General features: G+C 41.9%; 1 protein-coding gene across 2 annotated transcripts in view; it reads left to right on the top strand.

The window, feature by feature from the left end:
* LOC105283599 (CD151 antigen) overlaps positions 1-26,131 on the top strand; it is an 89,441-nt gene that overhangs the window by 20,161 nt on the left and 43,149 nt on the right. For both annotated transcript variants that reach the window (XM_011346492.3, XM_011346493.3), the window contains exon 2: positions 4,717-4,811. The gene's annotated coding sequence lies outside the window, so the exon portion shown is untranslated. The remainder of the gene's footprint in view (positions 1-4,716; positions 4,812-26,131) is intronic.

Below are 26,131 nucleotides of genomic sequence, written 5' to 3'. Positions count from 1 at the left end.
CATAGCGCGTCGGCGGTCGTCGCGGGAAAATTGGAGCCGATCCACAAAAGTTTCCGCTTCCGAAACGATCGGTGACTCGTTTGTACCGGTTTCGAGATTGCCCCGAGAATTTCATCGAGGAAACACAATAGCATTCTTCGGAGAATTGAACTTTCGCTAAAGTCTTAAAAATACTCCGATCGGATCGACGTTCCTCGGCATATCACGTGAAATTACCGTGAAAATCTTCTCGTCGTGAGATACAGAAATTTTCTTTGAACGCCTGAAAAACTGTTACATGAATATATTCTCTAAAATAATTAATAGCATAATTAATAGAACGATAAAGAAGTCGCAAATTCGACTCGCTATCGCGCGTTCATAATGTCTAAGATATTATATTTACTTTGTTTTCGTCACATTCTTTAGGATTTGTGTGGTGATTAGATCGGTAATCGGTGATTGATTAAAATGAGCTGGCGATCCGCACACGAACTCGTGCTCTAGCTACGCTGCCCTATACTTCCGCCCGTTCCCTCTATTCGGAATTGTGTGTACGTTCAGCCGCTAACAGGGAAACTGCATTTCCGCGCAGCCGGTGGTCGAAACGATGAAAACTTTATTACTCGCTACGGACGACGATAAAACGGATCTGGCTGCGGTCTGCAGCGCTCTGCACTACGAAGGATCCGGTGGATTTCGAATCGCATCGGGATCGATGGAAAGTGGATGCCCAACACCGCCGGCGGATACCTAATATTTGGATATCATATTGACGATTGTCGGGGTAAATGAATGAAACGATTAAAAAAGTGGGTGTAGATTATCGAAACGGCCTGATTTTCTCTCTTTGCAGGGGGCATTTGAGCAATCGCAATTTCCTGCGATAAATGCAAAGTGTTTTAATGAGGAGCATGAAAAAAAACGATGCATTTAAAAAAGGTCGATTGAGACGGCGCGTAATACCTCCCAGAGAAGATTGCTTCGATATTGCTAGCACGCAAGTCGGAATACTCATTACAAAAAACGCTGATACTCGCCCAGAGCGATGTGCGCATCAGCATTTTGCCGATTTCCGTTCTCTATTCCGCGAAATACGAATAGAATTTTATTTTTGTTATCGATCTATTGGATGCTTTCCTTCCGGTTTTGGTAAATTGGTTTGTACGAACTGCTCCGTGAATGCGTATGGTGTATATGTATGCATCTTGCAAAGTATTATTACATTATTTTCTAATAACGCAACGTTTCCAAACCTCACATTTTAAATTGCAGTTGCGCTGCTAACGAAATTGTATTATCCATCGCGAATCATTCCGATACCGAGCACAACAGTCGCAAATTATATAAAATCAATTATGTAAAATATATAAAATATATGCATAATTTTGTTTTGTAATGAATTAAATTCATATTCAAATCCATCACATGCACAAAACGAAAACATGTAGAGATTACTCAGCGTTGCGTCCAATTTATTTTTCTTGCATTTACGTCATCGTGGCTCTAAAACATTAACAATAATTCTCAGTGTTTTTTTGCGACTCGAGAGACATTATTCCCTGAAATATTCGTGTACGACGACGAGACAATGCGTCATACAAATCCTATAAACCGCAGGGAATTCATCTCGTTGATGAGACACGACGGAAGATTGAGTGCAATTCAAAATTGCGGAACGACGAAACGCGAACGGGTGAACGTGTTTGCGATAGACACATAATATTTGAATATCGCACAAATGGCTTGCGCATTGCTCGAATAATCGAGATACTCGAGCGAAACGATTCTCTACGCGATTCGTGCGTGGATTACTATTCTAGCAGCAGTCAGGGATTTCCGTTCTCTGTTTTAGTCTGCAATAAACGAGCGAGCTCCCATCGACCACAGTTTTTTCGATTGGCAGACGGTGAGAGTGTTATCGTGAAATATTGCCTAAAATGCTGGCAATTATAGTAAAAATATCCCCAAGTAAAAGTACATACACACACTTAGTATTCGTTGTTAATTAAACATATTTTTACAAAGACTGCTTATGAAAGATACAATGATATTGTAACAAAAGGAAATTACAAAATATTACATTACATATAGATGTAGTAATGGAAATGTTTTTGAGATATGTATATCTATCTTCCAATTGTGACGATTCGAGTCTCGCGGTTTTTCGATTCGAGGTTTTTTGATACGTCGGATATTGTCGACGACTCACCACGAAAAGTGAGTCAAAGGAAACTTTCCACCGTCCGATAGGAGAAAAAGTTTCCTCGTGAGGATCCCTTCGTCTTCGCCACATCAGTTTCCTTCCACGGTCGACTTTCTCTTTCTACCTTCAGCCTATCTCGCGATTGTTCGGCATTCAATTCAAACTTCCAAACTTTCAAGGATCTGAAAGCACCCTTTTTTCGTTCTCCGTATCGCCGCGTGTGACGTGACGATATGAGGAGATGAGAGTATCAAGCCCATGAGAAAAAAGCGTACATCGCGGATGGAATAATAAAAGATAAAGATTCGATAAAAGATAAAGCGCGACATGCATTACGCATAATGTCGAAGAGCGCGCAGGCTTCTCTACAGAAAATAAATCGTGAAATATAGACCGCCGAAAAAAGCTTGAAATAATCCTACTCGTTTTACGTGTACACTAAGGCTAATATACTGAACGAACAATACATTATTTATGAATTTCCCGTTACGCAACGTTGTTTTTTCAAACGGTTATTTGCTTTGGGCTCACAGATTTTGCCGTATTGCAATTTTTAATATTCTACAAAGAATATTTCGCTAATGCGTCTCGCACAAACTCGAGATAAATCCGACTAATGTGTTTTTGTCGGCTATGACGTACTCCGACCTCGTGTGCCATATGAGACTCGATGTGTTCTCATGTTAATTTGCTTCAGATGAGAAGTTATTTCTCTCGAGAAACGAGGATAAATACGTAAATCGGATATTAAGAATTTCCGTGGCAAGAGCCACGAAAAGATTACTTGCTCTTGTCGCAAGAACTCACTCGTCCATTGATTCTCTTAAAATAATCGACGTCAGATTACATATTTCATCTTAAAGTTAAATCTTCATTTCGCAAATTGCTTTTATCAATTCATATTTCGAGAAATATCTTGATCCTCGAGAAAGGATGTTCGTGTGTGTTTTTCCGTGAATGCTTGGGAACGAAGAGTCGATTCGTTCCCTTTCAACGAAGTTTACGGGACAGTTTGCCTCGCTTACTATATCTATTTTTTTTTCTCCCAACGGAGATCCGAACGTTATCGTTCTTCCGTGCACCTCTCGGAGCGTACTCATCCCCGGACGGGTTTAATATTGCAAAACGGAATTGCAGACGGTGCACCGGAAGTCGACCGGCCCAAGAGGGTTGTCCCCGATGCGCCATCGTTTCTATTCCTTCTGCATTCCGGATGATGCACCAGTACCGGGGATTTGCAGTTGCAGCTGCTGCTATTGCTGCTGTTGCCGCGCTACAGCGTATGGGACCGTATAACTCGCTGAAAAATGCAAAGTGCAACAACGACGCGACGGTCCACGAACACGACGCGACATCCGTCCGAAAGAAAACAATCCGTTACGGCGAGGAATTATGCAATAGCGCAACGAGATGTTCTCGCGAAAATATAGATATTAGAAAGGCGCTGGAAGCACATGTAATATTTTTTGAAAGCCATTTCATAAAGTGTTCGCGCTACATCCGCCATCGAGATAAAACTAAAATTTGTTTAGTTTTTAGGGAGTTCGTTTTCATAGGAGATTCACGAATAATTATTAAATATTTTTAATTATCATTTGCAGTAGTTTTATACCAACGTGCTCATGACGAAACATTTGCAGATATATTCGAACGTATTTTGTTCTAATTAATAATACTAAAATAAAAATTAATAAAAATGAAATGTCACAAAATGTCATTCTTCTTTTACAAACGAGAAATGGATTCTGTATTCTCGATTGCCGCAAGAAGCGCGTAATCCACCAAGATATCGCTTCTTCCATTGCGAGAATCAGCTTAACGTTTTATCCGCGCGGCATCTCTCATTAGTGGGTCATGGGGCTTATCGTTGTAAATGCTATAAATCTGATCGCGTTTACATGGTGCATCCTGCAACGAGTTAACGTTGTTTCGAGCATCGTTTATAACTCGCTTCCCTTTCATGGTGCAGAACGATTCAGCTAAAGTGTGCTTTACTGCCTGCGTTAACCACCAGTGCCGAGAGAAACAACTACTTTTACTGTCGTAATCTCTAGGCTATCTCGCTAATTCCTAGCGTCCGTGCGAGTACAATGCGCAAATAAAGGCAGTAAATCATCCTATTTGTAAATATCGTACTTTTCTCTTCATCCAACTTTAAGCGCACATCCTCGAAATGCTTGAATAACTTGCTTGCTCATATAAAAAAAACAAAATAATATTAACCACGCTCGGTTTATATTTATTTTGTCACCAAATCATGAATTTTATTCGCTGTAATTTTTCCAGACGATAAATCACCGCTGGCGCAGATAAAAATTCGTGACGCGATTAATTTACTCGCGCAACTCGCTGGCTTTAAAAGCGTTTGATACGAGGACTCGAACGTCATCAAATATCGGATTTAACCGATGCGTGTCGACGTTATTGACTTTGAAGCTAAAATTTCACATGGCCGCTGCCGGCTGTTATTTAAAAGTGCATGCCATCGCCCTCGATGGTTGTCGACTAAACATAATTAAAATTTGTTTCAGATTGAATAGAGACGAGTGGAGCAGTTAACTTCGAGGACTTCGAAATAGATATGTGCGTCGAAGATCAACCGGACGTTGTTCGCCAATGACGCAGGGTGAGTAATCCGGCACCGCATTAATATCTTCCCCTTCTCGGATTGCTTTTATGATGCACCAAACGTGATGATATCGAGCAGACATTGATTAATATGCTGCGTGCTGATTCCTCCGACAAAGCTTCGCCCGAGACCAAATATCCTCCCCGACACTGACCGTGAATAATAATAATGTGCTAATCGCTTTACTGTGTAATCGCAAAAGAGTATTTCGCCCTCAAATTTTGCTATCATCGTCACACATACACTTACGTGCGTCTGCGTTTTGCGGGAGCTACTACTACTACTACGCACGGCATACGTTTTCTTCTGTTCCATCCGACTCCCTGCCTTTTTCATACGATCGATCGCATTAATTTCCGAGGAAAACCGAGGAAAAGGGACTCATGAAGACATGGCAAAGCAAAAGGGAACACACATCCGGCGCTCAATCGATGTGCATTACCGTGCGATCAGTTTGCACGGCCATAAATGGCTGGGCGCGTACACCGGCGGATATGGTTTCTCAAACCATTAAGTGAAAGGCCCTCCTCGGGGCCATCCCTTCTCGATCCCGATCTCCCTTTTTCTCATTAAGCCCGATTAAAGCTGATACGGCTTTTAACGGCCGCGCGATACGGTGCTTCCCGTTTTGTTCTCGGCCGCGCACGAAATGTGAAAAATAACCCCATTAACTTGCTCTCCTCTCTTCCGCGAAACGTCACAAAGTCTCAGATCCTTTGTGTCGTCGTTAAACGAGGTAACGGGTTGAACCGCCTCGTTAGGCGGTATTCTCGGCGACTTGAAAGACATTGTTGAAAAAGAGACCGCGATGGTGCAGCGCACCCATGGAATTTTCAAAGCTCCTTACATGTCGCATGCTGGGAGAGTCTTATAAGATTTTATATGGAAACAATACAAAGTATTTTGCAAATTCTATTTCAAAAAATTTCTATTCTATAATTCTATTCTATATTTTGCAAATTTTATTCTAAACACAATAAATTCGCCAAAAGCACAGCATCCTTGGTATCTTTTTCTATCGAATATCAAAGTAATAATATAATATTTTATTTGTTTCGAATTCCACGCATTTGATGTATGTTCTTAACGAGCTTTATTTAAACTTTTGACTAAATTGATGTTGTGTTGTTTGTTACTCGCGACGTTTTTTGCGATGCTGTGTGGATAACTAATTGGCCGAAATAATGCTTGTGAGCGGCGTTATATACCTATGTCTCGCGCAGGGCTGTTTGGGACTCGCCTTGGCGAATTTCCACCTCGTGTGGAAATCGACAGGCCGAGTGATTTATCGATTGAATTTTAATTTCCGAGCTTGCATAACTTTTATCTGCGCCGCAACGTAACGAACGTACGAGCGGATCAGACGACATGGAAAGGAAGAACGCGAGCATTATCACGCGATCGTAGCGTTTGTTACGGTGCGATGCGCCAATTCGTTCACGAAATTTTCGGGTAAAACTGACCTCTACATTGTTACTCTACGCAGCAGATTGTAGCATCATGCTAACAGCTTTGTTGCAAAAAGCATCGTTACGCTAAATATTTTATTCTCTAAAGCGACGAATAAAATTGTCACGTAAATTCGAAATGTTTCACAGATGGTATACTGAAATCGCGCACGATAACGATTTGTATGAGGCAGCTTTTCGGGTATTCGCCAGTTTTCATTGTTGAGAAAGGTATGTGTTGTCGCGATTTTTTCTGCTGCATTTTTCGTATGCCTTTCGCGCATACAAACCTATGATCTCTTTTTTTTCATTCCATTCCCGATATCGTCCGAACAAAAGCGATATTTTTCTCTTTCCCCGCAGCATCATGACGAGACACAAAGAGTGCGTGGCAGTTCTGGAATTTCGTTTTCAATTTGGAAACGTCAACAGCCAAATTGAACGTAAAACTACGCGATTGATTCATTCTTTGTCTACTGATTTTATCAAAAACACAGTTCACTTGCTTTATTCATGTGCTTTTATTAAATTACATACGTCGAAATAAGCGGGACCACAATGTTCCTGATTTACATGTAATCTAAAATCGCCGCAAATGGGATAATTCCGCCGTTTCTCCGTGCAATTTGGTATTTGCGTCCATCACAATTTATTGATTACACGTCAGTCCGGGATTCGACGATCATTTGTCGAGTTAGTAGTGTCACTCAAATTCCGATGCCTTTCGTTTGCACAGCTTGATGCGCTTCTGCGATCACGACAGACGGCATAAGATATTAACCGAGGGGATTCGCATCCACCGGCGTGATCTCTGCCGATGCACCCTCAATCTCTGTCAACGTGGATGGCTTTTGCATCCGCGCGGATCTCGCCGATTTCTCGCCTGTTCGCCGCCATCGCAAATTATAGAGAGCGACGCGACCATATTTTCTTCCGTACATATCTCGCACTGATAACAAGGGACGCCTGCCGCCCTTGCGGTCGAGTTTCGTTCCATAAAGGACCAACCTCGACGCACAATTTCGTTTTGCGCACACGACGTACACGCGTATATGTCACGCATGAGATCTCGCATGAGCACAACCGGAATTGTTCCGCATTCTCTGCGTTCGCTCAGACAATCGCGCGAAGAAGGAGAATACGCGTCGCGAGAGCGACTGGAAAAGATTTCTTCTTCCGACTTCATTCTTCCGCGCCTTCGGGCTCCCGCACCTTTTCGAGTTGAATCATCATGCTGGAAAATTCTCCGCCTCCGTTCGTTCGTTCCTTCTATTCATCCCATCACGCGCGGTGGGTTCTTTTTACCAAACGCGATCGCGGTCTTTCCGGCCGCGTCGTGGGATCAATTTCCGAGCGCAACTTGCGTCTAGACTGGTTTGAGACCGACGAAATTGAATTCCTATGGGCGTGAAGTTCGTTGCATCCGGCGAAGATTGCTTATGACGCGATCGATTTTTATGTAATTTATTGCGTTTTCAATCTTCATTAATCATTAGTACGAGCGAGAGACAGAGCCGCCCGAGTCAGACGTTCTTTCGAAGGGACTTCTTCGCTTCCCTCATTTTCCGCCGTAGCTTGTTACTGCGGCTCCATAGTTTTTGCTGGCGCCCTTCTTGCCACTTCGTGACATTCTTTGCTGTCCGCGGCAGTCATTCCCGCGGAAGTATACTTGAAGGCACCACCATTCAGACGCGCTGGCTACCGACAGCATAGTTTTAGACAAAGGTGGATTGCAAATCCCCGCGTTTCTAGGTCGATAATTGCGTGCCCGCAAAAAGAAAGTTTACAATTGCAGGGTGCTAATTTAATATCCACTAAGCTGGAAAATGACGAAGAGCTAATTAATGAATTTAACGAGCAAGTTTTGTTTTCGCGCGATTTATTTCCACGGAAACAAAGTCTGTATAAAACGACGTGCAGAACTGTGGACCGAAGGTCGAGTTAAAACTCTCGTAACAATGTTGAAAAAAATCCGAGGAGAAGAGAACTCCTCATTGTAGGAGAATACTCTTTATTTCCGTCTCTCTCTCGGCACGGTAGATTCGCGCAACAACTGCCAGCGCTAAACGCAACCGCTTTATTAAAGTAAGTTATGAAGTTTATGAATGCCGCGTCCGCGGTATTGACTCCCGAAGAAATACGACTTTGATATACCTCCAGCGAGAAGATAAACCAGCAAGTTGTAAATAATGAGAATTCCATTCAACGGAGTTTACCGCTCGTCTCCTCGGTATTTCTCTTTTTGCGTAAAGTGTAGCGCGAATGCTCGTAATCTAGCAAAGCCCGCGTATATTCCGCCAGGTAATTCGAAGTTCAAACTATTTCTCCAGTTTTTCTCTTACCCCCAGGGGTACCACTTGAAGCTCGACTTTCTTTCTCTCTTTCTCCCTCACCTCTCTTCCCTTTTTTTTCACTTTCGCGCGTTTGCATTTTTCACGACGCGAGCGAATTCAGTGTTGAATTCCTTGCTCGAAATCTCGTCGGCAGCTTTATACTCGCTCGTGGAAACCATGGAAAGGGTAATGCATTTCCGTGCGTAGTAGAAATGTTCCCCGATTGCACAAAGCAGATTGCATAATCAAGTCGAGATTTAGTTATAAATAAGTAAAAAAGGATTTCACCTCACCTGGGTGCAAGGCGCACTAGAATTGCTAGAATTGCTTCGAGCGATTTTCTATACCGTAATTCGTTAAGAGGGAATTATTCCCGAGCGGTTAACGTAATTGCAATTATCGTATCTTGGCACCGCAGATCGATGTTCAAAGTTTATTAACTTGTATTGTAGTTGCAACGTAGCGAGCTCGGCGCTGCATAAATATTAATGATCGAAAACAAAAAGTAGAAACTTTGGCCCACTATCCTTTGCATTGCGTTACTCTGTATACATATACACACGCGACGAACGACGGCAGAGTTGGACTAAAATAACTACCGCTGGAGAAACTTTTACCCGGCATTACAACGAGGCGCGTACATACTCGGGGATAGCGTTGACATGTATTTTTTTCCAAAATTATGCAGTTGGAATAGCTCGCTAGTAGAAAAAAATATCCGTTTATAAAATGAGATATAACAGCTGAAATCTTTCTCTCCTCTCTCTCTCTCTCTCTCTCTCTCTCTTTTTCTCTCTTCCTCTCTCTCACACGCCGTCAGAGCATAAACCTTTGCGCGCTTCCACTTGTAAAGAAAAAAAATACGCTTGTGTCGGATGTGCGAGACAGAAACGCTGAAGATTTGCTAGCGTGCAGTTGAAAAGAACCGTCATTCTCTCCGTGTAATATCGTAATATCGTTTCGTTGCGCGTGACGCTCCTTCAGCAGTGAAGCAGGTCGTGGTCCACGCGATGCAGATTCCGCGGAATCGATCGGACATGCTCTCGTGCAGTTTAAGAGTTGGAAATCACTTGCTTTCCGGGGGCTTGCACGCGCGCAAAGGCGTCCCGCCGCGTGGAACGGTGCATTATCGCGCGGCAACCGGTAATAAGCTGGCACTGGAACGTGAATTCAATATAACCCCCCGCGGCTTGCGTACAACACTCGGAACCCTCGTGCCGTGAGGCGCCGTTGCACCCGCACAATGCGCAAGTTGCGCGTACACAAGGCGCCGCACTGTGAAGCCGCATCGAACCGTGTCAAAGCGACGATGTTTCGTGCAATCTAAAGCGCGAGTTCTCGCGGTCTCTCGCGCAGCAACCGCTCGCTTCACCTTGCACCAGATCCCGCGCTTCCTTGCTCGCTGGTAGCGCAGCATTCTGAGCGTGCCAGCGTCGCGTGAAGTCCTCTCGAACTAACTACTATCGCGTTTATATACTCACAAACGCACACACACACACACACACTAGTCAGATCTGTTTAACCCTAAACTTAGATGCATTCTGTGTAATTGCGTTGCAGCAAACGCGAGACTTGAACGGCGAAGATTGCTAATTAGACGGATAGCTGAAGTCCTTTATCGCAACGAATAATGAGGAAAAAGGTGGTAAAAATATTGTATTTGTCCAGGTACGACGTTTTCCTGCACGACGTTTCTGGCATCACGAATTTCGCTTTCACGCCGAGCTTTCACGTCCGAAACGGAAAATTGATCCGTTGGTTCCGCGCGGCAATGCAAACAGCTCCCCGCGGTATCAGGTGTAGACTGCCAGTTCTCAATCACAAGCGCGAATAAATTATTTCGCTCGTGGGAATCGCAGGTGCGACGGAATGGCCAAGCAAATCATGAATTTCGTCAAGAGTGCCGAAGGATTCCTCTGCCTTTTCTATCATTTGAAGGGATTTCTGGAGCAATTAAGCATCCAGCCTCCGCACTAGCCGTCAACCCGTGGGAGTCTCCGGTCACCCGTCTGTTTTCGCAATCGGTAACCAGAATCGTTCTCCCGATTCCACCTCGATCTGGAGCGGAGACGAGGTGCGCTCTCACAGGGTTGTCGAGCTTTCTTATTGGATGTCAGCCACGTCGTAAAAGGGCGCTCGAGCGCAGCGAAAGTGAGAGAGAGAAAGAAAAGGGCCCGGGTAAGGGACGAAATGGCGGCTTAAGTATATTGGACCCTCGAACGATAAGTTTCTCGATTTCTTCTGTCGGGTACTTCCATGACTTCTTCTTCTTCGTTCTCCCCCGCCGCTCTTCTTTCCGATACTACCTCTTTTCATTCATCTGAACAAAAGGCGTCGCAAAGAGGAAGAGGAAGGAAGGAAGGAAGGAAGGAAGGAAGGAAGGAAGTAAGTAAGTTCGCCGTATTTATCCTTGTAAACCAAACCCCTTTGTTTAGCGTACCGTGAAGTCGACGCGCTTGTCCGCAAACTTTAAATGCCCTTTCATCGTGTCTTCCTTCCGGCGAGACAAATTGCTGCTTACGGTTTCCTACTTTTTTCCCTCCCCCTTCATCTTCTCCCTCCGGACGCGATTAAATCTTTGCACCATTGTAGTCCTCCCGGCTGACGTGGAGTACTCGGCGAAAGCTGCCGGGAAGGAAAGCTTGCTCTACCGTTATCCTGCAAATTCAAATCTCGGAAGTGCCCCTTGAAGAATATCGATGTTCTCGCCGGGAGTTTCTTTTATTCTCCCGAGACATCTTAATCGCGTTTGGTTAAATCAGCAGAAATTCCCTCGGGCGTTGTAATCTCATATGATTTAATTAACGAAGAAAAGCTCTTCGGGACAGTGCGGATTATTGTTACAGAGAAATGTTTATTTTCAGCTCACTCTATTTCTCTCTTGTTTGCCCAGCGAATTTAAAATTCTCATGTTGCTATAAAAAACCATTTGACCATTATTCCGTCGCCTTTTTCGCGTTTTTTTCACTTGTTCAAACGAGATTGCGTATTGAACAGCGCGATGCCTATCGCGAAATAAATTTAAAAGCCCTACAGTTACCACGTCTCTTCTAAATATTTACACGTTCAACCGATGCGTATCGGGTACCGACGGATTCTGTAAATAAAATAATTGCGTGTATTAATCCGGAATTTCAACTGCAGTTAATTAAGCTAGTACCTGCGAATGACGTTTACGTATTTATCGTAGACACACAAAACGTGAACGAATAAAATCCATGGAAATATACGTTTTATATTTTCAGATTTAGATTTTCAGAGTTTTTTCATTTCCGTATTGTTTTCCGCACCAAAAAGCTTCGCTTGTAGAACGAATTATCACAAATGGATATAAAGTATCTCCCTGGTAAACGTGCAGCGGACAATGGAGTGTATCAGGTTTCATTAGTGCTAGGCATACGGTTTTCAATTTGAGATTCTCCATCAGCTAGAGGAAGCTTGTAAGATGAGAGAGGTGGCAGGCAGAATCGAATCAAAGCAATGTTGACACATCGTTCGATGTCAAACCGGCACGATGAAGTCAATTGTACCGCACAAAGTACAGCATCGATCTCACGGAGGGGCCTATTCTATCCAGGGAACCTTGCTGCGGCCAGTGTTGTTTGCTCGGTAAACATTTTTGCAGTCGCCGAGTTGTTGGCGCATCTCATTAACGGGAAACGCTCCGCTAAATACTGCGCGAATAACAAGACAAATCGAAAGATTCCCCGAGTACGCCGTGATATTAGCTTCTCGTATCGGCTCACTGATTCGCTGGCATTTAATAAAAGTAAACGTAATTAACATTGTTTATGTTTTTCAATTAAATTAATATTTGTTAATATTCATAAATAGCAATTTAATAAACTAAATATTTGTTAACATCATGCTTGACTCAATTAATTGAGTACGTAATCGAGAGACATACATAATATATATAATATATATTATGCATATCTCTCGATATATATAATGTAATTGTTAATAGATTTTATTATATAAGTACAACGATAATTTAATTGTAATTCTCTATATTATAATTATGGGAGCAAAAGAGAACAAGTAGAAATCTGCTTTTACCATTTGCCCGAGTTCGCAAACTTTTTATCGATACTCCAGCTCCTCAGCTTTCGTTTATTAATCACACGAACGAAAGGCGGCTTTTCCGACTCCCTCGGAATCAGATTATTTTTTTCGTCTCGCGCTTCATATGCGTGAGCACGAATGCGCTTAAGAACGCGCGGAGCTCAGCGACATCGCCGGAGGAAATAAACGAGAAAATGGCCGGAAAGGGGAAGTCGGGAAAGGCCTCTTTCGCGCGTTGAATGCGTCGTATATCCACCTGCGCGGCGATACTCTTCTATGGTATTCTCATGAATACGTTGGTTTAAGAGCTTCGCAGCCAGCCTTAGGGGGCGGCATCTCGTTTGCAACCCGCGGGATTATTTTCTTAGCGTTTATTCCAGTCGGCCGTGAGGGTTTGCCTGCGTCTTTATCTCCTCGTTTCCGCGAGAGTGGGTCAAACTTGAGACATCTCTCTTGATTTTCTTCGTCTCTCCAGTTCCGGTAACTGCGGGAGTTTGCATGCGCTTCGCATCTCGTAGATAGCTTGATGGATTCAACGATTCAAGGCGAATGCGAAACGGAGTCCGACAACGTTCGTTCTTCAAGCTGAACGCTTTAATTATCGCATTTTAGCATTTTAATGCCTTCGCTCGCGTGGCTAACTTTGTGACTTGATCTCGACCTCGTGTTAAGATGGTATATTCAACGATATAAAGGGAGATCGAAACTAATGGTTTTAATTTATCTCAATCGCAGACGCGCGTGCACACCTTTTTGTTTAAAACGCCAAGCAAAATAATTCAAATGTATATGCATGAGTCAATTTACAGGCTTTTTCTTTCCTTGCCGGAGAAATCTCGTCAGTTTTACATTTGGAATTAATATCAACAATTTGAAAATACAATCTGAAAGTTTTATTAAATATGTATGACGTGTAATATTTTGCATTTATGAGTCGTCATAATTTAGTGCTCGCGATCCGATTTATCTTTTATGCTAAATACGTCGCGTTGTATAATATGCGAATAAAACCGGAATTATATGCGACATGTTTCCGGTATGTTCCGATATTCACAGAAAAAAATTGCGCAAATAAGAATGACATGTATTTATTTCACAAAATATTTCTATGCACTATAATGGTAGAAGTATTTGCTATTGTAGCGAATAAAATTTAATCAGAGTTAGTCGTCTCTTTCCATCGCGCACGGCGTACTTTGAAAAATTTGTTCTAAAATTAGAGCTGCCAGAGCTTTTTCAACAGTAATTTTTGACAGTAGTTTTAAGAATACATGTACATACATCGCGAATAGTATTTTTATTTTAATTGCATTTTTTTTAATATTGCTAATTAGGACACCGTTTGTTATTTTCGTTTAACAACGCGCGTACCGACAAATGTATGACTTTTAGAGTCCGCACCATTGAATGCACATGGATCGCGCGTTAATTTTATACAGCTTGATTTATGTCCGCGGAAATCTTGCTCGATATGGTGCATCGTCGTCGTCGCCGTCGTCGCCGTCGTCGTCATCGTCGCCGTCGTCGTCATCGTCAAGCGATTTTCTTTCTTTTTTGTCCGTACATGGTCCGAGCTCATCTGTCACAGCCAGCATGAGGCGCGCGTCGTTCTTCTCGCTTTCGCGAGTAGAACAAATTGTACCTGACAGCAGGACACGACCGGTGAGTAATGGCTTTTTGGAGGGGTGGTTAGCCCTGTTTGTATGTCGAGAGTCACTGCCGGATCACTCTTTTGTTTTCACCGCTGACTGCGTCGACACGCCCCTCGAATACGCATCTCCACGTCTATGCTCATTATAATCGTGGTATTGTACACGCGAGCTCGAAATAAAACCACAAAAAATTACGCGGGAGGGTGATTCCATGTTATTGTGTGAGTGGCTACTACATCCGACATACTGAAATTACTGAAATTCATATGGAGAACAATTATCTTCCATGTTCTTTCACTGAATTTTAACTTCTTTGAACAAACGATGAAAAAATTAATAGAGAATAAAAATGAAAATTCATATATTTTATACATGTACGAAATGTGTATAAAGATTATCGAAAAATCTGAAATACAGATATCACGAATCTGCGTGCGACAGAGACCTGAGATAACTAAATTGAGGAAAAAATTGAAATATGCATGTCCTTTTATGAAATCGCGCTTGTGGTCGACAGTAATTAGAAGGGGATTAAGCGCTAAAAACTTTCTTTAGCAAGTCGCGTTTGTGGATAGGTAAAGTGCTAAAAATTCTTTTCACTCAGTCTGACTGATGTCTTTCTATCTGCGCGATTTTTGTGACGCTTTAAAGGCTTCTTTTGCAGAAGCATGGACAAAGATTGATGGAAAGGCACGCTCTCGAGTTTGCCGACTGACGGATTCTCTAGGCTTTTATATACGCGCAACTCTATCTCTCAATTCGGGAGACGCCCGCAAAGAAGCTATCAGCACGTATATCATATATGGACATGTGCATTAGCATTTTAGGAAAATGATGTAAAAAAAATACTACAAAATGCTATAGATTTCCTCACTTTTCACATAAATTTGTTCTTAAATATATAACTTCATTTACGTACACGTCTCCAATATCAAAATGTAATTGCGTTCTTCATTATTACTGTAATACGCTTCTGAAATTATTCAGATATAATTTACACCAAGCGGAATAAAGGATTTCTCAAAATCAATTAAAGTGCCGTGACTGAAAATAAACGACTTTCGTACCTACTTAAAAGTTTTATCGGCGAGATTAAGAGGAGATAAGCAGCTCGCACGAATGAGAGGAAAAAAGTCGCGATAAAGTTCTCGACACCTTCTCGCCAGCATTCACTCTGAGGGGCTCGCTCACCGGAAACGGAACTTTCATTGGAAAATTCAATAAGATGCTTCGGAGAAAAAGCCCTAAAGGCTCTTAATTATGTAGGCATTAATACACGATTAAAGTTCTCTTCGTTAAGTCTATCCTCGCTGTCGTAATTTCGGCATTTAGAGAGAATATCTCTCCGCAAATAAGAGAGCGATAAGACGATGGAGAGAGAGTGGAGTGGAAAGATAGCCGGAAATGGTCGACGCCCGTTCTTGTCTTGAGCCGTCAGAGGGACATTATTATTATCCGATACTGTTGCAATGCTACCATAAGATTTCTCTCCCGTCTAACAGCGGGTTTCGTGCTCTTATATAATTCGCCCCCAAGTTTCATGATAATTCATTCTATCCAGTTTCCCTCTTTGCGCGGATACAAAGACTCTTTTACGCGCAGGGCGAGCGAGCGGGCGGTGGCGTGGAAATTCGCGTTTCAAAGGAGACGCTGCTTCATCTCTACCTTACAAAAAGAGATACTTTCGTAGAGAAATTAGCGTTCGTAATAAGATGAAACGAACGTCGGTATTGGAGTCGTAATAGCACTTAAATTTTTCAATTGCGAATGCTACTCAAAACAGAATTCAGTATCCGTCACGCTTTTTCTTCATCTAACACCCGATGGGTTACGATTCAGCGGGACTCCTGGGATACGTCGTGTCGTATATCATATTCAAGCAAAGCTAGGGGGAAACAGGTAATTAATTTCAATCATTTCGTGGAGGCGCGCAGCGGGATGCTCGGGCGATAAATCCTCGCCGTTTCCGACGAAGGGAATCCGCGATGCGATAATCGTTCCGAGGGCTAAATGTCGTGCATCGATCGATGCGAGGTACTTGTAAGCTCACCGCTTATCTTCGATTTCGATGTATAGTTTATGTATAGTGACGAAGATCTTCAACCGAATATCAATTAATTTGGATCTATCTGCAGTTCGATCTATTTTTCCATTCTTCATAGTATTCCGCATCGAGATTTAATAACGTCCGTTCATTTCAACAGACGATTTATCACGGAAATCTTCGCGATCTATCATATCTATCGATCGGCTGTTTAATTAATATCCACCTATCACGATCCGTCTTCCGTTTCCCGCGAAGATTAATAACATTCGGACAAAATTTAATAACGTATAGTCCTCATTGCCGCGACGATTGGTAACTATAACTATAACTTATTGCAAAGATCTATCTGTCATGTCTTGGATCGAATATTCAGTTAACGTCTAGTCTTCACGGTCCACCGTATTTTCCGGCGCGAGATCCATAATGTCGCGACGAAATTTCCATTTCCGAGAGCAACCACACGCTGGCAGTGATAAAATGAGTTCGCTCACCCGATCCTCCTTGAGAGGAATAGAGAGAGAAAGGAAGAAATGCAGGAAAAAAAGCAAATCAAAAAAACCGCGTCAACCATCCGCACTACCTCCCGTTTCTCCCCTTTTTCTGGCGTTCAAGAACCACGGTAAAAAACGGTCTTCCAAGGGAAACCATGAGGTTTCATGCCACGTTCTGCGGACAGAGGACCTCGTTTTAGTCAGATTGGATGGTTTCTACTCGCGCGCTCCGCGCCACCCTTTCTGACTCTTACGTCACTTATTTCTTTTCCCTCCTCCGTTTTCAACCCTTCCCCCGCCGGAAAACGATAGAAACGCGTGCTCGGAATTCGACAGCGATGGTAAGAACGCGATCGTGCCATGACCGGATGAGATTTCCCGGTAGATAGTCGACATTGTGATTTGCTGAGAGAAGGATGAAGAGAATCTTTTAGGAGTCCTGAATCACGAGATTGTTTTGTCTCAGGGAATTCGGTACAATGCAAGGGATTTTTGCCGATTTTGTGAGTGCATTCGAAGCTATATTTCAAGATTTCCTGATGGGTTTGAGAGTGGTCGCATTGATACATTCATACTGATTAATCCTGAAATATGCTCACGAATATGTCAATATCATCGATATATCTGATCTTTTTAGTTTAACTTTTGTTTAACTAAATATGAGTCTGAATGCAGCTAACAGTTACCATAACATGAGATATTATTTTGTTCTTTTTTCCATACACGACAATGTGTGTGTACTCCCTTTCAGCTTTTTCGCTCGCGGACTTTTCATCTATTCTGCGTTTATCAAGCTCTTTTTTAGTCGGTCACGTCAAACGAAAAGCTCCGTCCGTCCTGTCAACGACGGACGTAAACGAAGCTCTGTTAGCAGCGGCTTTAATCGAGCGCCAGTTTACGTTCGGTCGATATTTTATTAATCCCGGACGTCTGGTGGCACGCGAGAATCTTGCACTACCCTGTGACCTAAAAGCAAACCCTCAACAACGTATCGTTCCTGGCCATATCGCGTGCAACGAAATCAGAATACCATTATCGAAGCGCCGCTGTTACGCCGCCGCTTGCACGCCATCTCTCATGATATCTTCCTAATTTTTACGCGTTCTAATTCATCCCATCGCTTTTTGCCCATGACACAACGAAACGTTCATGAAATTTAGAAGTTTTGCTATTCTTATTTGAAAAAATTCGTGTAGTGATAAGATTGTTGAATCAAAGTTCAAAAATTTGAAAAAGTCTCTTGTGTAAGATAGACGTAACATTAAGAATTCTAATTAATAATAAAATAATCTTTTATTTTTCTCTGCAATTCTAATTTTTTTGTTAATTTCACATGCGTGTAGCTGTGCAGATAACCTATGTAAGAAAGCGCTGTTTCAATCCTATTATCACGTGCAGTTTCAAGTTTCTTTCCAAGATTACGAAAATTATTTAAGCCGTACGTACGCCAGACCGATAGACGGGCGATCGTGCTAAATAGCGTGAATCGCATCGACGCGTTTAATTCCAGTTTCCCGACGCGTCTATTTCCCTGCTCGTAACGTCGAACCAATCCAACTTTGGCGTTCGAGGTATTCAAGGTACGAAACTAAATGGATTTGCTGAACTCTCGGGAAGGTTGCCTTAGACGTACCTTCTGCGGTTTCGTTCGACACCGTATCTTCTTTTACTCGCTGACGACTGCATCTCGATTATCGCAAGAATAAGCTCAGAAAATTAATTTTTTTAAATTAGTTGGAAACTAAAAATTATACTTTTTCCGTTTTGCAGTTTGCGTCGCGTGATGAAATGTTCAAACTGTTGTCATTTGCCATTGTTTAAAAATTATTAACTTTACTGCCAGATGCTGTTTCGATTTTTAATCATTTTTAGATCGAAAGGCTGAGCGATTTTGAATCATTTCTCTTGGTGTTTTTTCTAGTCGTACTTCGAGAGTTATGTGCTTATCAAGCTATCGTCTTACACTCTTGTGCTGTGTTGGGGTATAATATCACGATATGGCGTTCCGAGAAGCCAGACGACGACAAAATTATGTAAACGATATGATGTAGGTGAAGCTTGATGGTGCCATTTAACTATACATAGAACACTAAGAGCGACTTCGGTATTTTAGTATGATAATTTAAAATTTAGAAATTTTCTGTACTTCCCGCGTTTTATGAAGCTGAACGGTTTTATCTCTGTGATTCCGGCATTCTGCGCTCAAATCTAAAATTCTATTTTCGCCAGTGGCACCATGAAAGCGCATCATCGCAGTCGGGTGATTAGTAGTTATGGCATTATACAGTTATATGGTTATACGGTGAGTTGAGTTGATGTAGAGGATATTCGCACTTGGAATGTTAAATTATTCTCATTCACATACGCTTCGTAAGTTTAACAATATTGCATGGCATTGCGTGGGACAGTGTATGAATATTACATAAGTGCATTATTTTTCGTTCAAAAACGTGTATGATGATGCATTATGCATCTATTTTCTTATAAATAAGATATAATAATAATAATGTTCTTTGAAATACAATTTATTTAGTAGGAAGATTCATTAAAATTACGATCTACAGAATAATTGCAAGCGTTTCAAGGCACACAGAAAGATCACATCGTTAGCTGAAGGTTGAAATATTTTGCATGTATCTTGCCACAAATGTGAATCTTTTTGTGTCGGAATACGAATCTTAATTTCTATTAATAATATTTATATTTAAATCTCAATGCGTAACAACGATAAGATACAGAGAGATCCGTATGTAGACAGCTTGTCTCATCGACAAGATATATTCATGGGTCTGCTTCAATATTTGAGCAACGTGTCCGCCGTCTATTGACATCGCGTTGATAGTCCAACATACAGTTGTTACATTTTCTTTTGTAGAACAATTTGATCTACGATTTTAGTATCTTTAATTCTGAGAATAACTACAAGATTTCTACTTGAATTTCTGATGATTTGTGAATAAAATATTTTGTAAATCTGTGAATATTATTTGAAATTCATGATTGCGACGTTTTTCAAACTCGTGTGTGTGAAGCTGGCGTATCATTTCGCGGAAAATCATTAATTATTGATAGTCTATAGTTCTAGAATTCCTGATAGGTTAAACACACAGTTCTGGCTATTAAAGCGAAAAAATCGTATAGTGCAAAGTGAGACGCCACCTTCACGCAGCGTCTCACTTTGTCTTGCGACAGTTTCCGCCATAATTCCGGCTAGATTTTAAAAGATCTACAGTTCTACATGAGTTTTAGAAAGAGTTCTAGCGAAAAAAATTTTTTTTCATCTTTTTATAATTATTAAAGCTAACAAAATGTTTAAGGGAATGACGACTGGTTAATTTCAGAGAGTTCTGTGCTTTATGAAATATTTTTCGTGTAGTTCTGAACATATTTAACCATTTTCCAGAGTTCTGAATGCAAACATTAACAATTATTTAATAAAAAATTTTTATCATCCGAGAAAGACGTATTTACGGAGATATATGTGAGACGCTGGTCGATTTTCGAGAGTTCTGTGAAGATTAAAATATTTCTCGTATAGTTCTGAACGTATTTAAGCGTATTCCAAAGAGTTCTGACCGCAAACATTAACAATTATTTAACAAAAAATTTTTATCGTCCGAGAAAGACGTATCTACGGAGATATATGTGAGACGCTGGTTGATTTTTGAGAGTTCTGCTTATTCTAAAACAGTTCTCGTATAGTTCTGAACGTATTTAAGCGTATTCCAAAGAGTTCTGAATGCAAACATTAACAATTATTTAATAAAAAATTTTTATCATCCGAGAAAGACGTATCTACGGAGATATATGTGAGACGCTGGTTGATTTTTGAGAGTTCTGCTTATTCTAAAACAGTTCTCGTATAGTTCGCGACATGTACAATGCCTTTCCAAAGAGTTCTGACAGGAACAACGATTAGAAAATTTTTTAAAAAGTTATTTCACCCGAAGAGTGGACGTTTTCGACTTTACCAGTGAGACGCTGGCCGAAATGTCGGAGTTCTGGCTTTCCTAAAATACTTTTCGTATAGTTCCACACGTAATTATGAATTTCCTAAAGAGCGCTATGCACCAGCGACATTGCACAATTTTTAAAACAATTAAAACTGCTCGAAAAGTGAACTTTCAGACAGAAAAGGTGAGACGCTGGCCGAAATGTCGGAGTTCTGGCTTTCCTAATATACTTTTCGTATAGTTCCGCACGTAATTATGAATTTCCTAAAGAGTTCTATGCACCTCTCATACATAGCACTCTCTAGGAAAATCATAAGTACATGCAGAACTATAAAAGTATTTTAGGAAAGACAGAACTCCGACATTTCGGCCAGCGTCTCACTGATAAATTCGAAAACGTCCACTCTTCGGGCGAAATAATTTTTTTTTTAAATTGTACAATGTCGCTAGCGCATAGCACTCTGTAGGAAAATCATAAGTACGTGTGGAACTATACGAAAAGTATATTAGGAAAGCCAGAACTCCGACATTTCGGCCAGCGTCTCACCTTTTCTGTCTGAAAGTTCACTTTTCGAGCAGTTTTAATTGTTTTAAAAATTGTGCAATGTCGCTGGTGCATAGCGCTCTTTAGGAAATTCATAATTACGTGTGGAACTATACGAAAAGTATTTTAGGAAAGCCAGAACTCCGACATTTCGGCCAGCGTCTCACTGGTAAAGTCGAAAACGTCCACTCTTCGGGTGAAATAACTTTTTAAAAAATTTTCTAATCGTTGTTCCTGTCAGAACTCTTTGGAAAGGCATTGTACATGTCCCGAACTATACGAGAACTGTTTTAGAATAAGCAGAACTCTCAAAAATCAACCAGCGTCTCACATATATCTCCGTAGATACGTCTTTCTCGGACGATAAAAATTTTTTGTTAAATAATTGTTAATGTTTGCGGTCAGAACTCTTTGGAATACGCTTAAATACGTTCAGAACTATACGAGAAATATTTTAATCTTCACAGAACTCTCGAAAATCGACCAGCGTCTCACATATATCTCCGTAAATACGTCTTTCTCGGATGATAAAAATTTTTTATTAAATAATTGTTAATGTTTGCATTCAGAACTCTGGAAAATGGTTAAATATGTTCAGAACTACACGAAAAATATTTCATAAAGCACAGAACTCTCTGAAATTAACCAGTCGTCATTCCCTTAAACATTTTGTTAGCTTTAATAATTATAAAAAGATGAAAAAAAATTTTTTTCGCTAGAACTCTTTCTAAAACTCATGTAGAACTGTAGATCTTTTAAAATCTAGCCGGAATTATGGCGGAAACTGTCACAAGACAAAGTGAGACGCTGCGTGAAGGTGGCGTCTCACTTTGCACTATACGATTTTTTCGCTTCAATAGCCAGAACTGTGTGTTTAACCTATCAGGAATTTTAGAACTATTAAAAAGGGAGCCAGAACTCTCAATAATTAATGATTTTCCGCGAAATGATACGCCAGCTTCACACACACTTCAAAAACTCAGATCGATTGTTTGCGATCTTCTCCGGCTAATGATGATCGCTTCGCGGTAATGAATTAGTCATTTCGAATTTCGCGAGAGACTTTGCGCCAAGAGCGTCGCTTCGGTCTTCATGCAAATCGCCGGTGGCGAAACACTTCCAAGTACCTTCTAAGGATTGTGTACCCGTTTCGTCTAATCGTCTCTAAACGATGTCTCTAAATGGTGGATACCGCCGTTTGCATGAACATTTAGATTTCCGGCGATCGCGGACAGAGAAAATCGCTCGACGTTGCGCCATTGTGCACGTCGCTTGATGGTCAGTGTAGCTTCCTTCGGTAGCTGTAATCGGTCCCTTTAACTTCCGTCGCTTTAACTTTACCCTGAGCGGGATCACTCGTCGTCATCCTGGAGTTGATTGTCGCTCGGAGATCGCTCTCCATTGTAACGTCGACCATCATTCGGTCGACGACCTCAGTTTGCATATTCGTTAAAGAAATCACTGTCGTTTCTCGTTTGTGGCGCAGCCCCCGTGAGTGTTAGGTACTTGAAGTACCGACTGGATGTTTAAATTGAATCCCGCGATTTCGCGAATTGGATTTGCACGATCTAGCTTCGAAATCACTTGAATGTGTGTATACATCAAACTCGCAAAGATTTATTTAGTATAATCCAATAAAAGGATCAGCTACGTGGATCCACGCGCGTATTAACGCTTGCAGTCAACGGATGAAACACAAATTCCTCCAGTTGTATCCGTGCATTTGTCTTGTTCTACCAGACATACATCTCGCGCGGTTCCCCGTCGACGTTGCAGCAATCTGCGTTTTTCGCGTGGTGACAATAAACGGCGAAAAAAAAGAGGGCGGAAGAGAACGATTCCGGTTGCACGCGTACGATTTGTGCGCTGATTGCGCAGCGGGAAAAAATTCACGTAGCAGCTGTTTTGACGTGGCTGTTAACGTTCGCCAATTTATCGCGACCATCGCGTGATAGAGTCGCGCGCGCGGGTACGCTAATTTACGGCGGTCCCGAATCGCGAAAATGTATTAATTCGTCGTGAACTGTTCGCGCGAAACGACAGGTTTTTTAGTCCCTCCGACCCCGATGACAGCCACATCCACGACACGGTTCGTTAATTTTTCGACGCGTCTCGAGATGCAACGACAAAATACGTGGGAGCTTGATCAAGCTACGCTGTTCGCCCGTTTCTCCCCTGATGCATGCATGGTTTATCATCAAACTTTTTACACCCGTCGGATGAATACGTATTTATGACAGAATTTTTTTAATGCCAACGTTAAGCGTTAATGGATCTCGTAAATGAACGCGCGACGCTTTCTTGCAGTTTTACAGAATAATAAAAATAAAATCCACACGTAACAAAAATACACTTTATAAAGTTTAAAGTTATAACGATGGACGATTATATTTTAATAACAAATTCCTCATTTCTAGTAATAATCGCCATAAATTAAGGAAAAATCTTTTTTAAGCTGACTTGTATGTAAAAGAATATCTTTTTATTTATTTTGCTATGATTGCATTTAACGGTTATAAAATTTTCTATGTAATAAAATAGTCTATGGTATTCCCTACAGTTATTTGTTACATTTTTGTCTAGAATTAAGCGCACCGCCATAACAGAACAATAGAAATAGTATCGGGCTCGACGCCGAAATGGTACCCCATATTGTAGTAACCAGTCGAAGCAACACGGGTTACACACTGCGCGCTTTTTTTTTCTTTGCAACGCTGTCAAAGTGATCAGCCGAGCGCGAAGTGTTTGCCACAGCTTTAGAAATGGCCGGATTCGGGTCGCTTAATTAAAAGGCCGCTGGAAAAATTGGAATCGACGAAGCGCGTGCGCGCGAACCATGCGAAACACAGCAATTTCGTACACGGAAAATCGGGCCCTGCTACATACACACGCACGCGCGCATGCACGCACGCACGCACGCACGCACGCACGCACGCACGCACGCACACGCACACACACACACGGAAAGACACTTCCGATTCCTGGTCCGACACTGAATAAAGCACACGCGATATCGGCCAGAGTAGCGGAGTGGAGTAACCTTTGCTAACGTTCGGCTCTCATTTTACCAGCCTCATTAATCTCTTCTCACTGCCGCAGCGACCGTAATTACGCGCGTCGTAATTCAGGGAACAAGGCGAAATGTACGTTCTTTATTTACGTACGGCTTTTTTTCCTTCCCCGACAACGACGGCGTTACACTTTTCTTGGCTACTTTAGCTCATATTGCAACGGAACGAACGCTCCCGGGGAACATTACGCTCGGTACGGTGGTTCATCCACGACAGCAGAGAATACTGCGGCTGGTGCGGCGAGTCGTGGAATTTTTACGAGCGCCCTGTATCAAAATTTCTAACTCTGCGGAAAATTAGATATTTTTCGTGGCGAGATAGAAGCGCGTGTGCAAGCTTCTCCTGCCGTTTGACCCCTCGCTACGGAAATTCCAATATTCAGCAATGTGATGATGCGCCTCTCCGCAACGCATACGGGAAGAATGTGAAATTTCCAGAAAGAATAAAACAGCCAGAATATTGCGAGATTATTAAATAATTTTTATTAAATAATCAATAATGTGAGTGAGTTGTAGATTACCTAGTTGTAAAAACTAAGTGCATCCAGGAATATTGCACATATAGTATGGAATAGTACACTTACCGTACACTTTTTAGATTACACTTGTTTGTACATTTTCCATTTAAAGCGAAGCAAACATATTGCGCGCGAATTTGTTGCGACCAACCCATATACGCCGCTTTACGATCATGGCAGGAAAAAACCCGTAATCGTAAACGTGAAATATTGTTTCAACGACGGCGGCCTGTATTTTTCACGGACGCGAGTTTTACGACGGCGAACTTTACTCATTAATTACCTCGCGCGACTTATGAAAAAAAGCGCCGTTAACCGTGACTTGATTAATTAAGACGTAAATTGTACTGCGAGAGAGGCAATTAAAATGCGCCCGAGCGACGCGCCGAGTATGACACCAGAAGGATCAAAATGATCCTTCGATGTTTCGCTTATTGACCGTGAACCGTGCACCATGAAACGCAGTTTCCTCGTTTGCAAAATTAATTAACCAAGTATGCAAACCTCAGTGGGATTTATAGACGCTTTTGGTGCAAATGCAGCCATTTTCGATATACAGCTTGTTCCGATATGTATAGGCAGCTTATTTATGCCTCGTGACAGAGTTTTTATCATCGCGCGGGTAACAGCCGCGCGCAAAATAATCCTTCACTTCGGAACTAGAAGAGTGACGTGAAAGAGACGGGGACAGGCGGGTCTTTACGATCGCTTAAATGTTGCCACGTTATTTCCGCGCTACGGACAACATTCGGCGTGATAATCCGATAAATAACGGTTCGTGACACGCGCTTGCATTCGCGGGTACGACACGGAACAAACAGCCGCTTTTTTTCTCTCCATATATCTTATATAAATATACACATTCGCCGTTTAAAAAAATATTCGTTATTCTCTCGTTATTCACTCGGCTCGCTACAGTTAGTAACTTGCGACAAATTTTCATCGCGGCATCAAATCGCAGGGGAAAAGGATCTGGATAATTTTTTCCGAACGAGGAAAATGAACAGGGGAGGAATTAGCGCGAGTTCCACTCGCAAAATTTTATCCGCACCGTCGATAACAGATCGCACGTTGCAGAAGTGATCATTGTTCATGAAAATTCCACGCACTTCATTTCCCGCGTGGCGTTAATCGCGCGGGATAAAAGCGAGTATTTCGGGAATGCTCAGCATCTCGCTCGTTAACTGGTTAAGCGT

This window comes from Ooceraea biroi, chromosome 4 (genome assembly GCF_003672135.1).
Source record: "Ooceraea biroi isolate clonal line C1 chromosome 4, Obir_v5.4, whole genome shotgun sequence".
NCBI classification, from domain to species: domain Eukaryota; kingdom Metazoa; phylum Arthropoda; class Insecta; order Hymenoptera; family Formicidae; genus Ooceraea; species Ooceraea biroi.
The sequence above is the reverse complement of the archived record's forward strand: the minus strand, read 5'-3'. Positions and strand labels throughout refer to the sequence as shown.